Source organism: Ursus americanus, chromosome 3 (assembly GCF_024610735.1).
Source record: "Ursus americanus isolate L20-20 chromosome 3, mUrsAme1.1.p, whole genome shotgun sequence".
Taxonomy (NCBI): Eukaryota; Metazoa; Chordata; class Mammalia; order Carnivora; family Ursidae; genus Ursus; species Ursus americanus.
Genome location: NC_142129.1, coordinates 36,837,748 through 36,853,699, shown reverse-complemented (window position 1 = coordinate 36,853,699; position 15,952 = coordinate 36,837,748). Strand labels below are relative to the sequence as shown.

The 15,952-nt window shown below is 36.8% G+C and overlaps 1 protein-coding gene and 1 pseudogene across 3 annotated transcripts in view; one reads left to right on the top strand and one right to left on the bottom strand.

The window, feature by feature from the left end:
* The window catches only part of IMMP2L (inner mitochondrial membrane peptidase subunit 2), an 825,524-nt gene that overhangs the window by 799,008 nt on the left and 10,564 nt on the right, over nucleotides 1–15,952 (bottom strand). The window lies entirely within an intron of this gene.
* On the top strand, nucleotides 14,037–14,411 carry LOC123789059 (small ribosomal subunit protein uS10 pseudogene; annotated as a pseudogene).

Here is a 15,952-nt window from a genome sequence, read left to right as displayed (position 1 = left end):
CGAAAATACAACCTCTCATTTCTCCTGGTAGTGCAAACGGGTAAAACATTTCTTGAATGTACCATGACGATGTGCACCAACCTGCTCCACGAACATACCCTCTGGGCAGGGCACCACTTCTAGGGTCCAAAGATATGATCATGGATTTTCAGTACTCCATTACTACTAACGGTGAGCGTGAAAACAATCTAAGTGCCCATGAACACATAAACTATGACATGAAGTAGAATCATTTGTAATCATGAAAAAGGATAGCGTATACCTATATTGCTTGACATTCACTTTTGAAAAAAAGTTAGAAAGCTTTAAGTATAATAAGAACTCGTTTATTTGAAATTTTATACACACCCAGAGCATCGTCATCATAATCATGGAAAGAAGTCAGGTGATAGAGAGTATGAGCCAAAATGATGACAGTAATGTTTACTGGTAGTCAAGGAATTTTCACTTTCTTTTCTTGTATTTTTCCATATTATTTAAATTTCCAATAATGGGTACATATTATCTTTACAAACTAAAGCAAATTAACATTAGTCTTTCCTGCTACAATAGATATTTTAGTGTAAATTAGCTCATATGCAGGAAAATGACGTCAGTTGCATTGGCTCATACGTAATTTTCCCCAGCGCATCAGGAGCAAGTTTTCCCACCCTTAAAGGGAAAGTTCCATTTAGTGGTTTCAAGATCTCCACTGTCTATGTTAAGCCATCTGAGGAAGCTGAGAGAGTGCAGATGAAGAAATGCATAGTATTTCCCCCGTCTTTAGAATAAAACAAAATTGGTAAGTCAACACCCTGGATCAGACTTAACTCTGATGAAATTAGTCTCTGGTAGAAGTGGATGATTTTAAGGATTTACAACTATCAGGAGGAAAACCAGGGTTTAAGGCTGCCTAAGATTAACTGTGATGCTGGGTGTAAATGCCAGCTGAGATTTAGCCATTTTTATTACAATTGTCATTTTTTGTGTATATTAGTTATGTTTACAAATTCCACTGGTCTCAAATCATCTGTTCTCATCTGTTCCTAACCCTGTTTTCTCTATAAGCCCTAGCACTTCTAGCACACAACTTTGCAGAATTAAAGATTTTTCAGGAATGCAAATGTGGCATTAATAAAGAAATGCCTATGCTATTCTGAGTAAAATGTAAAGAGGTAGAGAAACATTCCATAAGTGAAAAAAGAAAGGGAAAAGAAACTTTAAACTTTATTTTGCTTCAGCCATAGTTTCTAATGAAAGATGTGAAACACAGGGCAAAACAATTTCAATATTCATGATTTACACCATACATTTTTATTGCATGTTACACATATAAAGAAAAAGAAATGGTCTTTGCTCCACTATCTACTTAAAATCTAAACAAGACAGAGAATTAAACAGGCATCAACTATGGAAGAGGCAGCAATTCAATTAACTTTTTTTTTTCCAGTGGAACAAACAGGAGGGAGATTTATTTCTTTCTCATATAAAAGAATTCCAGAGGCAGGCAGTTCATTCCGACCCTGCACTGTCCATCAGGGCAGTTCACCCATCATCATTCCTTTTTTTAAAACCACTTTATTGCAGTGTAAGTGACATACAAAAACTGCACGTATTTAATGGATACAGCTTGATAAGTTTGGAGATAAGTATACACCAGTGAATATATTCCATAAACATATGGGACACCTGCGAAAGTTTTCTCTCAGCCTCTTTCAATCCCATTAACTTCTGAATACAGTATTCAATTATATACACTCAGTTGGGAGTGAGGGAAGGAAAAATGCAAACAATGAGGGAAGTAGCTCTAAAACTATTTTAGATACATTGTAGCACTGGCCAAAGGAATAAAGGAGTTAGCTGGAAACCATGGTGCTGTGGAAAAGGGGAGATACAAATACACAGGGGAAGTCAAGAAAAAACCCTTCTAGAGACCTAAAAGCAAAAAGACACCCCAGTAGAGACAAGTATTCCTAGTACCTGGATGTTAGCCTCTAACACGATTCCTCACTATAAGGAACTCAAGCTCTTCAGAGAAAAGGGTTGATTCCAGGGCTGGGCCTGGGAAGGTACAAGATGAACCTGGAACGTTTTGCTACACCACTAAGTGAAAAGGTGACAGAAAAATGATGGAAGAGCAGCAGGACACAGGGGCCTGCTTGAAGGTGTTTCTTCTGACTAAACATGGGAAAATGTGATCGCTAACTAACATCAGTAATAATTATAAACTATCAAAAAGTACCTTTGGATTTGCTTATTTTCAGAAACTGGTAGTATTACAGAACTGGGTATCCAGCCTCAAAAGGTAAATTATGTAATGCAAATTTAATTTAGTATAAGTAATACCATGAAAGTATTTTATAAACTGCTAAGTTTAATAAAATGCAAACATTATTTTAAAATAAGTTTCCTTTGTGATCCTCGCATATATTTTAGAAATGAAGTTAGTTCCCTTGCAAGTACAAAAAAAAATTTCAATTCATAAATTATCCATCTATATAATTTTCAAAGTATAATTGTTGAGATGAGTAAACAAGACGTTCCACTCTTCTTTGATTTTATATCGGCATGTCCAGCTGTTATGTGACTTTGAGATCCAGTGGTAAAATACAAAGGTGTGAATTTGAACTATTTTAAATGCACATTTTATTATCATTACTCCTAGTATACAACGGTCAGACTCCTGTGGTTTGTTAAGAACAGCTGGTGTTGAAACTATCTAAGCCTACAGAGCGTTGGGAAGAGCAAAGAAATGATCATCAAAGAGAGAGAAAGAGAATGAAGTTGGCACTTTTTCCTTCAGTATTTACTCCTTTTACGTCAATAAACATTTGAGTACCTGCTACATGCAGGGCATCATACCAGTTTCTATACTGAAAGAATGAAGATATATCTGTGTACCTATATAGATACTGAACATTAAAAATTGTTCTTTTGAATTAATCTAGCCTTGTGATAAGGTTACCAGGGCCATAAAACTAAAATGAAGAAGGATAGGTTTTATAAAAGAGATAGGCAATTGGGGATGTTATGGAAAGACAAACTACACAGTATTCTACAATCTCTGGTCCTTCTACTCTCAGAAAAATGACTCTATCGTCCAAATGGCTGCCCCAAGGTCAACATGGTAGTTAGCGAAAGTGCCCTCTATTAAAAGAATACAAATCACAACTTCCTCCTGCTTGAAATCCTCCAATAACTCTCCATGCCCTATAACACACTATCGAGCTCCTTAGATTCAGCATACACTTATCTTTCATTAGCACATCATGCTCCAGCCAAAGCCAGCTACATGCAATTCCTACAGTGTGTCATGTCATGCTTTTACTTGTTTCTGGGCCCTTATATATGTTCTCCTCTGTCTTTATCACTCTTCCCACCTTCTTTTGTCTTGGCCAACTCTTTTTTTTCTTCTTCTTCTTCTTTTTTTAAGTCCTATGCCCAATGTGGGGGGGGCTCAAACTCATAACCCTGAGAGCAAGAGTTGCAGGCTCTACCAACTGAGCCAGCCAGACACCCCTGTCTTGGCCAATTCTTATTCACCCTTCAGGTCTGCTTAGATGTCACCAATCAGGAAGTCCACCCTGACTCTCCATGTCTGAATGAGATGCCCTTCCTATGTGTTCCCATAAAACCCCATGCATCCTCTACCACAGCATTTATCACACCTGATATTCTCATCCTTACCTCCAACCGGCTATGAGTTCTGTGATGGCCTCTTGTTCACTGCCAGACCTCAGCACCTTGCAATGAAGTGTCCGATGTTCAATACAGTTTTATTGAAGAAGTCAATAAATGAGTTCCAATAATTACTAAAAATAATTTTTAACATACTTTCCTGTTGATGTAGATTATCTGCACTGTATTCAGAATATGATGGATGTGGTGGAGGCACAGATTGAGAGAAAGGCATTGTCTAACCCCATGCAACAAACTGTGTGTGTGTGTGTGCTGTCTGTTTACATGGGTGAGCGTGTTCATGTGTCTGACTACCCCATCTCTCATCTGACAGGTTTACTTGGCAGTTGAAGATATTTATTGAGAAAGTGTTTCTTTTTAAATTATGTATATTTATGTATGTGTATGATTATGTATACCGAACTTCAAGAGGCTAATTTTTCTTCAATAAATCATAGCACAGCACTCATGTCTAAAGGCAATAAAGATGGGTAACAAAGATCAAGTAATTTTTCAAGACCTATTCAACTGTAAGACATCAAGAATTCTCTTTTCAATTGAAAGCTTACCTCTAGAAAGCGTTTAGCTTGTTTTTCCTTAAAAGCAATGTTTTTCAGTCCACACTCCATGGTGGCCCTAAGGATTCCCCAGAGGCACAAGGGCCAAAGGGAGCAGGCACAAAGTAACCAAAACTCTGAGCCCCGATTCCCTTCTTCAGTCAAAGCCACCCGCTTCTATCTTTTGGTTTTTTTAATAACAGAATTCCAAAAAACATTTTCTTTGAAGGGCTCACTACATAAAAAAATAAGAAGAAAAAAAGGTTAAAAACCAGCACCTTAAAGAATTAGACGTGGGTTGAGGCTCAGACTACATAATTCAAGCCCTAATGTTTTCCTATTTCGTATTTAAATTCATCTGTCAGGTTTATAAGCCCTTATTTGTGCTAAAAGGAGAAATATCATTTGAATGCAGAGATATCCAGGTAGAGTGAAAACATGGGTTTTGAGAAGTGTAAATTATTTATTCTCTGATACAGCTATAAGATTATTTATCTTATAATGCTTAAAGGCATTATTTATGTACCAATCTTCAAGTTAATGATTCATAACACAGAATACCAAAATAATATGATGAACGACAGAAAAGCCCTCCGTAAATGCTAGCTGCAGCTATGTTTTATGTATGATAGACGAATATCCCACCCCATTTCAATAATTTCTTAGTAAAAAGATCACCTTAAATAGGAAACCTCACCAAACTCACACTTAAGTAGCAATTTTAACTATTTTGCCAACAAGAAAAAAAAGGGGGAGCAAGGTAATGGAAACCAGGGGTTGCTCTATATTGCGACATTCAGAAGACCATTCAGAACACCAGGAGGGAGAATCTGATCTGCTGGCACTCGGGGAGGGATAAGCAGAAATGCGAGTCCCTAAACAGAAACCTTCAGCCTTCCTCTGCACAACAGCTTTGGAATTGTGGAATGGTATTTGACTGCAAGTCAATACCTGAAGTTACCTGAAAACTCCCAGCTCTGTAACTTCGTGAGGTGAATCTGATATCTTTAGAGCTGAACACATGTAATTATGCCTAAGATCTACTAAGCTGAGAAGCAACCAACCTAATTTTCATCTCTTCTGGGAAGTCTGACATGAGTACTCTAAACCCCAGCACTGTTGTCCACCCCCAAACTCCTCTGGCATATGCTAGCCATACCCTCTTTTGGCACCCAGTATTATTAATTATCTTTTTATAGTTATATCCATTTTCCCCAACCACACTGTAAGCCCCTAAAGGGTAAGTACCATGTCTCACTCCTCTCTCTACATCCTAATGGTCTTAGAATTTCTCTAAGCATTTGCAGGTGTTAAGTAAATTTTCCTTGACTGTTTAATTTTAGATATGGTTTATATTACCACCCACTCATAATGTTGATGGAGAGACAACTTGGTATGATTGTGTCAGATACCCCATTCCTTTAAATACCAGTCAGGAGCATAAGAGAGAAACTGGGTGGCCAGAGCAGGCTGTTTGGGAAACACCCAATCCATCGGATACAGTACCTCCTTGCACGTGTTACTCCCAAAGAACCAAGCACCCATTCTACTCCAGGGCTAAACCGTTCCTGCTCTTCCCATGCTCAGTACCAAATTAGAAATCAGAAAATTTGGATTCAGGTCCTAGCCATGCCAATGACACAGCAATTCATTTCATCCATTTGAGCAGACTACCTGTAAGGTTCTTTGCTTCAACTATCTGTGATTCTGAGTCTAACTTCAGGCCTTTATCCTCCATAACAGAAATCTATGGAATGGCCCATTCTCCCCACTACTAAAATTACCTGTCTTCCATGATACACCCCATCATCATCATCATCATTACACCCTGCTCCAAGACCATTTCTTACTTCTGCTGCAAGGTTAACGTTGCTCATGAAATCATGTTCACTTCTAACGATGACATGGTTAAATTTCTTGCTTGATCTTTACTTTATACCCGTTCTCATTTAACAAACACATGTCACATGGCTGGTTGGATAATACGAGATAACATACAGTTGGGGAAACTTCTAATACATTCCTGCTTTCAGCAGCAAAGATAAGTATAACCCCATTCGCAAATAAGCACCAGTAATAATAAATAAAATTATTTTCATATGGGTCACCAAATAGGCTGTTGTCAACTTAATCAATAGTTCAGTGGCCCTGAGAATAATACCCTGAGCTTCCCAATTCTGTAAGAAATTTATTTTTATTGTTTCATCAACATCAAGTGATGCTAGGGAACATCACAATGGTTGTTACAGTAAATGGCTCAGAAAGAAAATTTAGTAAAGATTTTCTTAGATTTTAGGAAGTGTATGAGCTAGATAAAAATATATGAGCCAAATAGAAATTCAAAGCAATTTAAATTAGTATCTATCAGTTTTGAAAAATGAAGAAGTTTTTCAGAACCTAACATACTTTTGTTCTGCAAAAAGACTAAGCATATCACCCAAAGACCTTCCCCTTTCCCAAGCCAAGTAATTTGTTATCCAATTAAGTACAAAGAAAGGTGGCAATTTCACTTCTTCAGATGTGTCTAGCAAAAGAACCATAATAAAATCACAGATGAAAGGTCAGTTTTACAGATGACTAGATTAAGAAGTTGTGGTCCATATATACAATGGAATATTACTCGGCTATCAGAAAGAACGAGTTCTCAACATTTGCTACAACATGGACGGCACTGGAGGAGATAATGCTAAGTGAAATAAGTCAAGCAGAGAAAGACAAACTATCATATGATTTCTCTCATCTATGGAACATAAGAACTAGGATGATCAGTAGGGGAAGAAAGGGATAAAGAAAGGGGGTGGTAATCAGAAGGGGGAATGAAACATGAGAGACTATGGACTACGAGAAACAAACTGAGGGCCTCAGAGGGGAGGGGGGTGGGGGAATGGGATAGGCTGGTGATGGGTAGTAAGGAGGGCACGTATTGCATGGTGCACTGGGTGTTATACACAACTAATGAATCATCGAGCCTTACATCGGAAACCGGGGATGTACTGTATGGTGACTAACATAATATAATAAAAAATCATTATAAAAAAAAAAAAAGAAAGAAAGGTCAGTTTTAGAAGTGAGATAGACATAACAGAATCCCCCAGGCAATATTTAAAATACTATTTTTCCTTGGCCCAAATTATACCAACATTTTGCTATACTTCGGGTGTTAACCTCGGTACAAACATTAAACAGTCACATAAAAATTTTTGACTAACAGTACAGTGAGGTTTTGTTTCATTTTTAATTAGGATGGAGTGACTGGCAGCCACTCTGAAAATCAGAAATACTCTTTCACAAAGTATTATCAGATCTGTACTCTGAAAGAAGCATTAATTGGAAACAGAAAAACTGTATGAAACAATTTGACTTTGAAACCAATTCATTCTAGTAAAAAATATTCACTTGTGTTGTCTAAAATACCGTATCGCCATAGTAATAATAAAAAAAATTTGTTATTTTATTTTGTTACCTCCATTAATCTCTTACATTAACTTATTTTTATTCCATTTTGAAAGATATAAACTAATGGTCACAGTATTTGAGTAATCTTCCTAAAGTCACACAGGTCGTAAATAGCAGAGCTAAATCCAGATTATCCCACCCACGGCCCATACGTTTAAGCACTATGCTCCCTGCCTCCCACTTGGTTGCCACTCCCAGTAAATATCCACCACTCCCAATAAACACAACAAGAGTTATTGATTTCATAACTGCTACTACGGCACTCAGATGCAACTAATAAAGAGTGTTCTGAACACACAATTTGTTCAATCCACTAAATAAAAGGTAAGTGCTCAAGTCTCATTAATTTTCTAAAAAATTTTCAAATGGGAAAGGGTTACAAAAGGGAGAAAAGTACAAATCTATATATACAACATCAATTAATAGAAAAATAATCACTGGAGTTGTTTTTGGACTTAACAAGTACTGAAAACTCTTATCCTGCTATCCTTTCAGCCCTCTGAATTGGCTCTCAAAATCTGAAATTCCACCGCTCAAAGAAAAGAAAGCTGGAAGATACGTGCATTCCAAAACACTGTGCCCTTTTGCAATTTCCCTTCTACATTTATTACCCAGATCTTTAAACACTCAACTAGGAGCTAAACCAATTCAACTGTATGTATAAAATGTAAAATTGGAAATGCCACAAAATCAACATGACCTTTAAAGTGTAACATTTTCCACAATCATTTACTTAATAGTAGAAAAACATTTTATAGTGTTTAAAGCACAGTCTTCATGCATAATATTTTCAGCAAACATAAAAGCAAATACAGAACAAAGTACTTAAAAATCAACCACATTTTTTAAACCAAAACTACAATTAATTTTAAACCACCACTTTTTCTGCAGTAGTTACATTATCAAACATTCATAACCATATTGGTATGCTTCACTTTTCAAATATAGAACTGATGTAACCATCACCCAAGCCCAGTCAGTCACCTCCTGCAATTGGTAAGGCCTACCAGTATGACTGATTTTCCCCCATTTTAGCCATATCAGTTTGCTTGAGAACTAAAATAGATGTTGGACAAAAAGCCAAGATGAGCCCTCTCTGTAAACCAACAGGATCACCTTGATTAATTCCAAGGCACTGATCTCAGCGTAATGTTTTCTAACCAACCAGACTCTTCAGTCAAAGATACTGAAAGCAAAGATAATAATTAGGTAGTCAATATTACCATAAAATTAAATTTTGTATAAGAGCAAATGTAGTCTTCTATCTTCAGATCCAATCACATATTTGTTAAAAGTAAAAGATATGCAAATAGATGCTAATGGGATGGCAAACTTTCCCCAAGAGAGAATCACACTTGAGATAAATCACCACTCTCACGATTTTAATTCCATAATCAAGTAGCAATCCTTGAGAATGCATCTTTCCCCTTGGACTACTTTGATTAAGTAGTTTCAATAGAAGCTGATCAGAAAACACTTCTTCTCAGTTTTTTTTTTTTTTTTCTGCACCACTACTAGCAGGAGATAAAAATTAGCAAGACAAATGAAGTCAGAATCCATATATCCCCATTTATTGCCTTTAACATCTGAAAATTAGGAAGAAAAAGAGATCAAGGAAACAGAGCAATCTAATGCCTGGCTAAAGGACAAATTCTACCTTTAAAATTGAGTATGTTTCTATCAACTCTATGAATTCAGTTCTTTAATGAAAAGGTTATAGCATGCGGAGACAAAACAGTACCAACAGTACCGTATCAGCCAAGCAGCTAAATTAGATACCTCACCTGTCACAAAGAAAATCAATAAGGCCCAATGAATTTGTATTGTACACTGATTTATTTAGGGAAAAACTTGAAATACAATGTCTTTAGCTTTTTGTGTACTAAACATATTCTGCTCCATTGGCTGGAAGAAATCTAAGAAAAGATGGCCTGTGTGGCAGAGGGCAAACAGGACTCAGTACAACAGAGAAGCAGAACAAGATGAAAGGAAAGGAGTTGGAAAGGGGGAATTTTCTATTTGACATACATAAAAATAATGGCTTTTTACAGGGAAAGGAACGTAAGCGGCTACCCTACGAAGGAAATAGGCAGAATCAGCTTTGGTAGAAACAAAAGAGCAGAAGGATTAAAGGACCCCTGAAAGTGGTATACTACCCCAAACAAAACACAAGTGAGACAAACTTAAGTAGGAAAAATGTGGATCAACATTCAAAGACGAGAATCTGACCTGATTCTTTTCCAACACCATCTTGTTCTCTTCTATGGTACCTTTCACCTTCCCTCTCTATACCTTTACTTGTGCTACTCCTTCAGCCTAGAATTTCTTCTCGACCTCTCCACTCACTTAATGCTCCAGTCTCCTAATACAAGAGCAAAATCTCATTCCATTTTGTGAAGTCACAGGTAATCTCCAATCTCTTAGTTACACTATAGTACCCCAAAGCTTTGTTTATACCTCATTGTGGACACTTAGATTATATTCTGAATCACAGTCACTTATTTACATATTCATCTTCCCCACCACTATACCTAGGGGTTCTTATGGGGGGGGGGGGGAAGATATGCTATCTTTTTTTAATTGTGGTAAAATACACATGACCTAAAATTTACCATATTAACCATTATTAAGTGTACGGTTCAATAGTGGTAAGTATATTCACATTGTTGTGCAACCAATCTCCAGAACTTTTCATCTTACAAAACTGAAACTCTGTACCCATTAAACTCCTTGTTCTTCCCTAGCCCCCACTCGTGGCAACCATCATTCTACTTTCTCTCTATAGATTTGACTGCTCTATGTACCTCATATAAATGGAATCATACAGTATTTGTTTTCTTGTGACTGGCTTATTTCACTTAGCAAATGTCCTCAAGGATCATCCATGTTGTAGCATGCCAGAATTTCCTTCCTTTTTAAAGCTGAATAATATTCCACTATACGTATGCACCACATTTTGTTTTTCCATTCATCCATCTGTGGACACTTGGATTGCTTCCACCTTTTGGGTATTGTGATTAAGGCTACTATGAACATGCTTTCAATTCTTTTTTTTTTAAGAGTTATTTATTTATTTGTGGGGCGCCTGGGTGGCACAGCAGTTAAGCGTCTGCCTTCGGCTCAGGGCGTGATCCCGGCGTTATGGGATCGGGCCCCACATCAGGCTCCTCCGCTATGAGCCTGCTTCTTCCTCTCCCACCCCTCCTGCTTGTGTTCCCTCTCTCGCTGGCTGTCTCTATCTCTGTCAAATAAATAAATAAAATCTTTAAAAAAAAAAAAGAGTTATTTATTTATTTGAGAGAAAGAGAGAGAGCACAAGCAGGAGAGACAGAGAGGGAGAGAGAGAATCTCAAGCAGACTCTGTGCTAAGCATGGAGCCCGACCCGGGGCATGATCCCAGGACCCCGAAATCATGACCTGGGCCAAAACCAAGTGGCAGTTGCTTAACTAACAGCAGGCACCCCTGCTTTCAATCCTTTTGGATGTATTTGCAAAAGTGGAACTGCTGGGCCGTATGAGAAGTCTATTTTCAATTTTTTGAGGAATTGCCATACTGTTTTCCTTAGTGGCTCTACCATTTTACATTCTCATGAAGAGTGCACAAGGGTTACAATTTCCCCACATCCTCACCAATACTTGTTACTTTCTATTTTTTTAATAGTAGTTAGCCTAATGAGTGTGAATTCATAGTGTCTCAGTGTGGTTTTCATTTGCATTTTCCTAATGATTAGTGACACTGAGCACCTTTATCATGTTCTTATCAACCATTTATACATCTTCTTTGGAGAAATGTCTACTTAAGTCCTTTGCTCATTTTTTAATTGGGTTATTTTGTTATTGTTGATTTTGTATACTCTGAATATTAACCCCTTATCAAATATATGAACCATTGAGGTTTTTGGTTTTTTTTTTAACTCACCTTTCTATTCCCTAATTTTCCAGAGCAGATTATATGTAATACAGAAATACATTTTGAGTTGAATGTGTTTCTTCCTTTTAAAAATTTTTTTGGTATAATATAAAATTCAAAATATCCAAAAAGGGGTATACAATAGAAAATAAGACACCCTCCCATCCCTGTTCTCCTGCCACTCCTCAGAGGCATTTTTCTCTTTCTAATTATTCCCTTCAGAGATATTCTGTGCATGTACAAGAAAATACGTATCTTAACTTAGTCTCCTCCAAAATATTAAACTACTAATACCCACTGTTCTGCATCTTACTTTTTACTTAATAATTATTCCATTTCAACATATATAAACTGTCTTATTCTTTTTAACAACTACATATTCTACTATATGTCCCATAATTTATTTATCCAATCCTCTGAGAATGGGCATTTGTTTTCAATTCCTGCAAAGAATATCCCTAAATATATTTTATCTCATCCAAGTATAAGATTTGTAGAATAAATTCTAATAAGAAATCAAATGATATGTATATTTTAAGTTTTGATAACTATTTCCAAATTGGCCTCAATGAAGACTGCAAAAATCCATACTCCCATTAGCAATGATTTCTCTATACCCTCAATAACACATTCTGTTTGCAGAATTGTTTCTTTGCCAATCTGACAGACTACTAAGTCTAATATTTGGGTCATTCACAATCCAACCTCAACCTACATGTCCCAGGGCCTTTTACTGTAGTCAAATAGTTTCTCATTGGTTCTAAATTTAAGAAGAAGGTACTTCCTCTATGTCTTGTGCAAACCATATGTTCTTTTGAATGTTCTTTCTTCCTTCAAGGCTAGTCCCAGATGATCTCTCTGCTCTCCCCACAAACACAAAAGACCACATTAATTCAACAACTATCTAGTATAAATCTCCTACACTATATACAAGTAAATGAATTTTGTGCTATGGGATATCAGAGCAAGGGAAAGTCAACCTAGAATGCACAGCGGCCTCAATAACTTTCAGCTATACAGGCATGCCTCATTTTACTGTGCTACTCTTTATCATGCTTCACAGATACTGCATTTTTTTTTACAGATTGAAGGTTTGTAGCAACCTTGCATCAGGCAAGTGTGTTAGCGCCATTTTTTCAACAGCACATGCTCACTTCACATATCTGCGTCAAATTTTGGTAATTCTCACAATATTTCAAACTTTTTCATTATCATTATATTTGTTATGGTGATCTGTGATCAGTGATCCTTGATGTTACTACTGCAATTGTTTTGGAGCACAACAAACCATGCCCAGAAAAGACAGTGAACTTAATAAATGTGTGTGTTCTGGCTGCAGATGTAGTGGAAATAGCACTTTGTCATGTCTTTGGCCATATAATATATTTTGAAGATAAAAAAAGAACTTTAAATTAGTAGAAATACAAAAAATGAGATTGCTATATAATAAAGATATTAATGAAAAAAGGATATGACTATTAGAGTTTTATCTTGAACTAAACAACACTGAGCATTCTCAAACTCAGAAGTGTAGTTTTCTGTAACTATACTGCATTAGTATGTCACTGACCATTCCTCTAAATATTTTAAAATAGAAGGACACTTTGAAACTAGAATTGTATTTAATATATCACTTGCTTCAAGATTTCAACGTCACAAGACTATTTGTAGTCTCTTCCCCCAAAATCTTTCTACCTAGCTCTGCCTTTCCCTAGTGGCTTCAGTCACATAGAGATTGGTCACAAGAAATTTAGAATCTACCCTTTCCTTACCATAAACAGCAAATACTGTGTCTCTGGCTCTACAGAGAAGGGGAGCAATATAATTCATGCTTTTGGAGGGAGAACTTACATCTCAAGCTAACAACTAGGTAATAAATATGATTAAGAGCCAAGCACACAAGCTGAATATCCCAAAGTATATACCTTTCATAATAAGATACAAACAGGCTTAATAAACAAGACATATTCAGAGGGGAAAAAAAAATGCATTTTTCTCAGACACACCCAAATAACATCTTTTCAGCAGTATTGCCTTCTTAAACCCAAATCATTATTTCCATTACTTGCCTGCAAAATCCAAAAAAAAAAAAAAAGAAAGAAAAAAGGAGGAATTATAATGTAATAACTAAGTATAACTCATTAAGCAATTAATTCCTCACATTTCCATTTAATGAGGTAAAATTTACATAGGATTTTGGGTTGCCTGGGTGGCTCAATCGTTTAAGCATCTGACTCTTGATTTCAGCTCAAGTCATGATCTCGGGGTTGTGAGATAGAACCCCGTGTCAGGCTCCACACTAGACATGGAGCCTGTTTAAGATTCTTTTTCTCTCGCTCTTTGAGGAAGATGCAGTCACTGCTACAGCAGAGCTTTGGACACCCCGCTCCTTCTCCTGACTCACCGCTGTTCGCTGTCACCGAGGATCAAGTCAGTCAGGAAGCCACGCTGCAGCCATGGCTTTTCAAGACACCGGGCAGGCACCCATGGAACCAGAGGTGGTGATTCACCGAATTACTATTACTCTGGCCAGCTGCAACATAAAATCTTGGGAAAAGGTATGTGCTGACTTGATCACAGGCACAACGGATAAGAATCTCAGAGTGAAAGGACTGGTTCGGATGCCTACCAAGACTCTGGGAATCACTACAAGAAAAACTCCTTGTGGTGAAAGTTCTAAGACTTGGGATCATTTTCAGATGAGGATCCACAAGCGACTCACTGATTTGCACAGTCCTTCTGAGATTGTTAAGCAGATTACTTCCATCAGTATTGAGCCAGAAGTTCAGGTTGATGTCACCACTACAGATGCTTAAATTAACCTTTTTAATAAGTTACCAGTTGTTAACAAAAAAAAAGGATTCTCTCTTTTCCCTTCTTCCTTTGCCCCTCCCCCCATTCTCTCTCTTTCTCTCAGTCTCTCTAAAAAGAAAAAAAAAATTCACATAGGATTTTAACAAATGGCTCACATAGTGCTCAAAAATAACCTATAAAGTACATGTCATCTCCACTTTTCCAAAAAAAAAAAAAAAAAAAAAATGAAGTTCAGGGGTGCCTGGATGGCTCCATTGATTAAGCATCGGCCTTCAGCTCAGGTCATGATCCCAGAGTCCTAGGATCGAGCCAGGCATCAGGCTCCCTGAACAGCAGGGAGTCTGCTTCTCCCTCTCCCTCTGCTGCTCCCCCTGCTTGTGCTCCCTCTCTTTCTCTCTGTCAAATAAATAAATAAAATCTGGAAAAAAAAATGAAGTTCAGAGAGAAAAAATTCACATTCACATTGCTGATAGAGCTAGCACTTAAATAAAACCACGTTCTCTTCACCATACATCACCACTTTTAAGTCTAGAAATTTGTATTTAATGTATATTTTTTAAGTTTTAAAACAAAGGTTTTAATGAAATGTTTAGAATATTAACATAATGCAGTCATTTACACCACACGTCTCAAACTGTTAATCTCAAACTATTACTGTCATAGCTCAATTCTACAGAACTTCTCTTACACATGAGAAATAGATTCATGAAAAAGCTAATCAGTTTATGAAGTGCCTCAAACTATCCTTATATAATGATACTAAATAATTATTAAACAAAACTAAATAATAATTACTTAGTATTTGAATCTGACACTAATAAAACTCTTATTAAACAAATAAACTCTTGGAAAAATACCAAAATGCTTTGTAAATAATCTGCTACACCAGGCAAACCAAAAATTAAGGAAATAAGGCTACATACTGTATGATTCCAACTACCAGATATTCTGGAAGAGGCAAAACTATGGAGACAGTAAAAAGATCTTTGGTTGTTAAGGGTTAGCCGAGAGAGACAGAGAAATAGGCAAAACACAGTGGACTTTGGGGCAGCAAAACTACTGTATGATACTATAATGGTGGACACATGTTATTACACATTTGTTCAAATGTACAATGGAATGTACAATACAAAGAATGAACCCTCATGTAAACTATGGACTTCAGGTGATTATGCTGTGTCAATGTAGGTTCATCAATTGTAATAAATGTATCATTCTGGTAAGTACTGTTGATAATGGGAGAAGCTATGCACGTGTGGGGGTGGGGGTATATAGGAAATATCTGTACCTTACACTCAATTTTGCTGTAAACCTCAAACTATGCTAAAAAAATTAAATCTATTTTAAAAAATCAGGACAATTTATGTGTGGCAACTCTAATCTTTTCCTACCACGTGTTGCTCTATAGGTCCACTATCGCCTATTTAGCAAAGAACACCTTTGACCATCAACCCTAACCTTCAGTTGAACTCTTCTTTTATATACTCAGTGCTCCTCAAAATGCCTGCTCTGCCCCTTGTAGCCGGCTCATCTTCAAACATGACACTGGTAGGCTAAG